Source organism: Lactuca saligna, chromosome 6 (genome assembly GCF_052625555.1).
Source record: "Lactuca saligna cultivar CGN05327 chromosome 6, ASM5262555v1, whole genome shotgun sequence".
Taxonomy (NCBI): Eukaryota; Viridiplantae; Streptophyta; class Magnoliopsida; order Asterales; family Asteraceae; genus Lactuca; species Lactuca saligna.
The window spans coordinates 135,293-142,792 of record NC_136422.1 but is presented as its reverse complement, the minus strand read 5'-3'; positions in this window follow the sequence as shown (position 1 = coordinate 142,792).

The following is a 7,500-nucleotide window of genomic DNA, read 5'->3' as shown; positions in this document are numbered from 1 at the left end:
ACTTCCGGGATGGAATTTGAAAATTTCAGGATCGAATTTGAAAAACTTCCGGAGTGAAATTTGAAAAATTTCGGGATCTAATTTGAAAAAGCTTCCGGAGTGAAATTTTAAGGAGCGTCCGAAGTGAAGTTTTTAAGGAGCGTCTATAGTGAAATTTGAAAACAGTTCAATACCATTCCGGACTTGAATTTCGGGATAATCTTATGAAGTAAGTTCCGAGATGAGATTGATACCAATGTGACTAAATTGGTATTAGACTTCATGTGATGAAATGAGTTGTACAACTTAAAACTACAAAAGATGATCAGACAAAAAGACACGTAAAATGATCCTATTTATTCCGAGAGGTGACAGTTCCAAAATGAAATGAAATTTGAATTCAGTACCTTTTACTATCTGAAGTTTCCATCAGAAAGTGCATATTTCTTGAAAGAACTGAGCATCAGGCATCATGATACTCATTTTGCTTAGAAAACCATTAAATTTAGCCTTGCCTAATGCCTTGGTAAAGACATCAACAATTTTATTGTCAGATGGAACAAAAATAAGTTCAATATCACCATTTAAATCATGATCTTTAATAAAATGGTACCGTATATCAATGTACTTCGTCATTGAGTGCTGAATTGGATTATGCGAGATTGCAATGACACCTTGAGAGTCACAATAGATAGGAATTCGTTGAAAATGGTAACCATAATCCAAAAGCTGAGATTTCATCCAAGAACTTGAGATGTGCAGCTAGCAGTAGCAATGTATTAACGCTTCGGCCGTTGAAAGTGCAACGCAGTTCTATTTCTTGGATGACCAGCTGACCAATCTACCACCTAAAAATTGACAGCCACAAGATGCGCTTTATGTCCAATTGAAGACCGCCGTAGTTTGAATCAGAATATTCTTGAAGGAGGAAACTCTCATTTGCTGGGTACCAAATTCCGAGATTCGTACCTTCGAGGTATCGAAATATTTGCTTAACAACCAATAGAAGAGACATCTTTGGATTAACTTGAAATATGGCACACAAACATGTTGAAAACATGATGTTCGGACGACTTGTTATAAGATAGAGTATGGATCCAATCATTCCTCTATATTTCTTTTCATCAACTGCTACACATGAAGGGTCCGAAAAGATCTTGTGTCCGAAACCCATAGGTACCTTGACTGAGGCACAGATGTCCATTGAGTACTTTTTTAGGAATTCCGAAATGTACTTCTCTTGGTGAGTGAAAATTCCTCTGTTGTTCTGTTTGACTTGGAGACATAGGAAGAAGCTTAGTTCCCGATTCATACTCATTAGAAATCTACTGACCATTAACTTAGCAAAGTCAGAGACCATTAATGAATCGGTGGATCCGAAAATGATGTCGTCAACATAAATTTGGACAAGCATCAGATGGTTTCCATTTGTCCTTCAGAACAGAGTAGGATCGAGAATACCTCTTTGAAAACCTGAACGCTTGAGAAAGTCGGTGAGAGTCTCGTACCATGCGCGAGGAGCTTGCTTGTCACAACCAGCATTTTCAGCTAGGAAATTTTATTTCCATGTGAACATCAGCTATTGTAAAACTTGTACTCTAAGTGAATATCATGCTATATGCTAACCTGAAATCATCCATTTGAATCCAAACTCTTGATTGAAGTTCAAAACCTAATACTATCTCATATGTTCAACTATGGATTGAAAACCCTATAAATCCCGGTTCAAGGTTATTATGGACTAGGATTCTCTTATTGGGCCTAATGGACCAATAAACTTTCAATTTGACTACTTTGGGCCTAGGAACCCTATTTGGGCTCTAATTGGACCCAAATCCACGAAATTAGGGTATTTTGGGTCATATGGGACTATAATGATCCATCTTATTTCTAATGGGCCATGATGGCCCATAACTAGTTTCATAAACCCTAATGGGCCGTAAACTACATCATTGGGCTTCTTTGGGCCGTGAACCCCCATAAAGGCCCAATAGGCCGAAAAATAATTATTTTGGGCCTCATGATTTAAAACTAAGTCAAGAAAGGGCCCCACTTCTCTCATTTTCTTCCCTCTTTCCCCTCTCTCGGCCCAAAAAAAAAGAGAAGCAAATGGGAGGGAAATGGAGTGACACCTCACTATTACATGTTGGACATCCATGCAAGAGTGCATGTACCCATGCAACTCTCACGTCACCCCTTCATAAGTCAACTTCCCACTTCTCTCTTACCTCTCACTCTATTTCTCGTCCTCTCTTTCACTCTCCAATATCTCTCTCATTTCAAACTCAACCCTTATTCTCTCAAGAAAATTATGGGTATAAGGAATATCACCAAGAGAATCACTTCAAGCTTCATATTGTGGTAAGATCTTACAAACCCAAGTTGATATACTTCATCTTTAAACTCAATCACTCCTCTTACACCTATGTTTTCATGAATCATGCTTCTTAGAACCATTTAAGTTCGAAAATCCTTCTCAAGAAGCTTGCTAGGGCCGAGATCTCCTCATCTCATCACCAAAAACCGAAATCATCAAAGCAAAGTGAGTTCATACCCCTTATTTTCGATTTTTGCTTGGTTTTGGGGGTGAATACAAGTTGTTTTGTGTAGATCTATGTGTGTATGCATGATTTTTTGTGTTTTTCTTTTGTTACATATATGTTTATGTGTTGTAAACTTCATGAACTAAAAGATATACTAAAAGATGATGAGATTTGGTACAACATAACACTTATTTCAACATATTTCACAAGAAAAAGGAGTAAAATACATCAAAGATACTAGAATTTAAGAAACTTTTCATGAAAGGGACTAAAAATGACAAAAGTGACAAAAATATGGGTTGTTTTTGTAACTCTCGGCTAGTATGTGGTTCAAAAGGAAATTTTTGCTAAACAATGGCTAAAATCGACATTTGAAACCTCATAGGGATCGCAAATGTAAATATTTTTATAAATGGGCCTTATTTGGGCTTCTCACGGTTTTGGGCCCAAAAATGGTAATTTTTGGTCTTTTGTGGGTTAGATTGTAATTTTCAAGAAAGTTGGATCAAAAATGTAAATTTTTGATAAAAGGGGTCAAAATTGCGAAATTATGAACATTTGGGCCAAAAATATGAAATTTTCTATTAATGGGCCGAAAATGTATATTTTCACAAAAATCAAGTCAAAAATGATATTTTTGACTAAAAAATGAGTTAAAAATGTTATTTTTACCAAAAACTAGCCATAAAAATCCAAGTTTGGTCCAAAATAAGGCCTAAAAGGTTATTTTTACAAAAAAATGGGCCTTAATTGTAAATTTTGGCTTAATGGGCCATGAACGTCAATTTTTACAAAAAGTGGGCTTTTTATGCTATTTTAGTAAATAATTGAACTAATAATAGCAGAACAATAACAAACGGGCTAACTTTGTCACTTTCTTGATATTGGGCCTTAGTGACCTATTTACATGCTTGATAGGTCCTCAATGTTATTTATATGTTTATTGGGCCTCTTTGACCCATTAACATACGTAACGGACATCGGACACTATTTGCATACTATTTGCGTCTGTAAATACCTTACATGTGAAATGGGCCTTAGTTGTCCTTTTACATGTATTTTGGGTCCATGTTATATAATCTCATTTCCTTTGGGCATGAAAATGACTTACGTGTTTAGTGAGCCTTAGTGGCCGCTTACATAGTTCATTGGGCTCGGAATGAGTTTTATATGTTTCTCTTCGTGTAAAATTCGATGAAGGATCTAGTGAGACGTGTTGGTTGACAACTATTGTGTGTACGATTGTAGCCTGTAGTTATAACCAGAGTCTCTTGGAGGGAGAGCGGGGGTTTATGTATAGATCTATATGGGGATGACACCCCACACCTGAGTTGTTCGCTACAGTTAGACTATATCAGTCTAGGGTGACCAAAATCCTTATTCTATTTTCCATCGGCGTTCAACAACGCCAATACAGGAGAATTTGTCATTAATTAGCATGGTTATAACGACTCACTTAGAGGAATTAACGTTATGAAGTTTACGAGAGACAATTTTCTTTTCTCTTAGATTACTCGGCAACATACTCACATTGGTACTCAACCTCGGGGGTTGGTACGACAACATTCTCTTTTACACACAACATAGGATTGCCCGGGGGCATTCTCTTTACATTCTTTTCACTTACTATTGGGATTTTACTAAACGAAAACACACATGCATTAATACAAGATCGGACACAAACACACTAAACTATTTTAAGAAACTACAGGATTTTCTTGTGATTACAAAGTTATACAAATCATTTTCTTAAAACATGCTTATGAACTCATCAACATTTTTATGTTGACCTTTTCAAATTAACTTGTATTCTCATGAAACCGCTAAAGCAGGTTGAGCTGAACATTTTTATGGATGTTTTTGTTATATTTTGTTCATCATACTCTAAATATTTTGGCATGTAATATTTTACTTGATACTCGATGTAAACAATGTATGTTGTTATATTACATGTGTGATAATGATGATGTTATGTTTCAATTATATACTATGTGATGATACTACAACGATGAAGTTACACGCAAGCCCCCAGAAGTTTCCGCCATCTGGTTCGGGGGTGTGACATTGCTTGAGGCCTTAAACTGCTTTTTGGAGTTTGTAGCAGTAGTTTGGATATGAGAGATTGACAAAACCGTGAGGCTATTGAAGATACACTTCAGTATCAAGTTCACCATTTAGAAAAGCACTTTTAACATCAATCTGGTAAACCTTAAAGCCTTTGTGAGCAGCATAAGCAAAAAAGATTTTGATGGCTTCAAGACGTGTAACAGGAGCAAAGTTTTCATCGTAGTCAAGCCCTTCGATCTGTGTGAATCCTTTGGCCACCAATCTTACTTTATTTCGAATAATGACTCCTGCATCATCTAGTTTGTTATGAAACACCCATCTAGTACCAACAATGGGATGATTCTGAGGAGGAGGGACGAGAGTCCAAACTTCATTTCTATCGAATTTTGTAAATTATTCTTGCATGGCTGTAATCCAATCGACATGTTCTAGTGCTTCTTTGATGGATTTGGGTTCAACCATTGAGATAAATGCCGAAAAATGACATTCATTTTGAACACTTGTGGCAGAACGAGTTTGTACACTAGCATTTGGGTTTCTAATACCTTGGTTCGGAGGATGATCCTTAGTCCAAACATGTAGTCTCGAAAGCTCTTGTGCAGCAGGTGATCCAATATCAACAATGGGGTTGTGTTGCTCCCCCTGAATAGTTTTAACTTGTGGATGATGCTCCCCCTGAACTTCTGAACTGGATAGGTTAACGTCATCATCAAGTGGGAAATCGAAGAAATTTACATCATCATCGTTGTTGATAGGATTATAGTCGGATTCAGTAGCTGCATCTTGGAATCCATCCACATTTGATTCAAGGGAAGATTGACCATTCTCCCCCTCAACCCGAGAAGGTTGAAACAGTTTAGAATCAAATGGAGGAAGATTGGGTGTCGAACTGGAAACATTTTGGGAGACCAGAGCTTCAGTTGGGGAAGTGTGTCATGTTCGAGATTCCGAATCAAGAGCTATTTTTGAGGGTCCGAACAAGGTTTCAAAGTCAACTTCATAGATTGTTTGCTAGTTCATACATCCTGGCGTTGGACCATCCGACTCCATGATGTGAGTTGTAACATGGGTTGGACCAGAATTCCGAACGAAATTGTCACAAAAGGTAACGTCAAAACTTTCTTCCAAAACATGAGTTCGTCGATTAAGAACTCGATAAGCCTTTGATTTAGCATAGTATCGAAGAAAGATGGCTTCATCAGCTTTGGGTTGGAACTTGGTAAGCTGATCACAATTGTTCTTGATGAAGCATCTAAATCCAAAAACGTGAAGAAAAGAGATACTTGGCTCCCGACCGTTCATGGTTTCATATGGTGTTTTGTTGAGGAGTCGATTGACGATACTTCTATTTTGAGTAAAGCATGCAGTAGAAACAGCTTCAGCCCAAAGATAAAGTGGAAGATTTGCAAAGTTAAGCATGGATCGAGCAACTTCAACAAGTGTTCAGTTGCGACGTTCGACTACACCATTTTCTTGTGGAGTGTATGGAGCAGAAAAGTTGTGGTCAATAACTTTCTCAGTGAGGAAGTTCTCAATGGTGGAATTAGTGAATTTCGAACCATTGTCACTTCGGATTTGCCTTATTGGTAGTTTGATAAGAACTTCAATACCTTTGATATATTTGATGAGTTCGGAAGTTGTTTCTGATTTGAGCCTTAGGAAGAAGACCTAGGTGAACCTAGTAAAGTCATTCACAATCACAAGAATGTATTTTTTGTGATGCAAACTCTATACTGTTGAGGGTCCACACAGATCAATGTGTAGAAGTTCTAACGGTTTAGAGATGGATTTTTTAATAATGACTGGATGACCCTTCTTCGATTGCTTTCCATACTCACATGCAACACATAAATGATCGTTCTCAAATTTGAGGAGTGTCAATCCTCTTACCATTTCACTGGAAACAAGATCATTCATATACCTGAAAGTTCAAATGAGCAAGCCTTCGGTGCCATAACCAACTAACGTCAGGAATTGCTTTTGAAAGTAAGCAAAGTTGGGGCTTGCCAATGATCATTTTGATGTCAAGAGGATACATGTTCTTGTTGCGATTTGACTTGATAAAACATTCTTTCCGGTCTTTTTACATGACATATCTGTGTTTCTTGCAGAATTCAACTTGTCGATTTGCATCAGTGAGTTGAGCCATACTTATCAAATTATGCTTCAAGTCAGCTACATATGCCACGTTTGAAATGGAGAAGTTGTCATTTGTAAGAATAACATGACCTCTAATCCGAGAGTTGGAGTTGTCGTCATACGTCACGTAGCCAACATTTGGTGAAAGCTTGAGATCTCGCAGAAAGCCCTTCTACCACGTCATGTGCATATAGCAAACACTATCAATATACCATATTGTTTTTGCTCTGAAGCACAGAGTGCCTGCAAAATTAGTGATTTGTGGAGTTTTTAGGCTCCGAGTTAGGTTTTGGGACAAAGGCACGAGTCTTAGGTTTCGGTTGTGATTTTTGAGCAACAGATGGTTTAGAAGGTTTGTTCCGAGATACTTTAGGAAACAGACAGAAGGCCATTGTTCTTTTGTCTATCCAATAATCATACTCAATAAGATGAGGGTTCGGAACGACTTTTCTCAGACAAGGAACTTTTGGAGCAGTGGTGCCTTTCGGATTCACAGTTTCATCAATGGGATTTTTTATTTTCCAAACAGGTTTTTGTTTTGATAATTTTTGTGAAGTTGTTTTCTTGGAAATTCTTTCTTTGTTCGATGGTACACTTGAGTTTGAAAGCGATTCAGGTTTAAAAATAGTACCATTTGCTTTTGCTATAAAAATGGATGAAACAGTTCGAGGAGAGTTGGTTCAAGTGGATTGAGTATTTGCAATGAACTTTTTCGAGGTATGACTATCCACATTCTTTTGTTCTACTGGATTGGGAGTGTTGAATGGTCTTT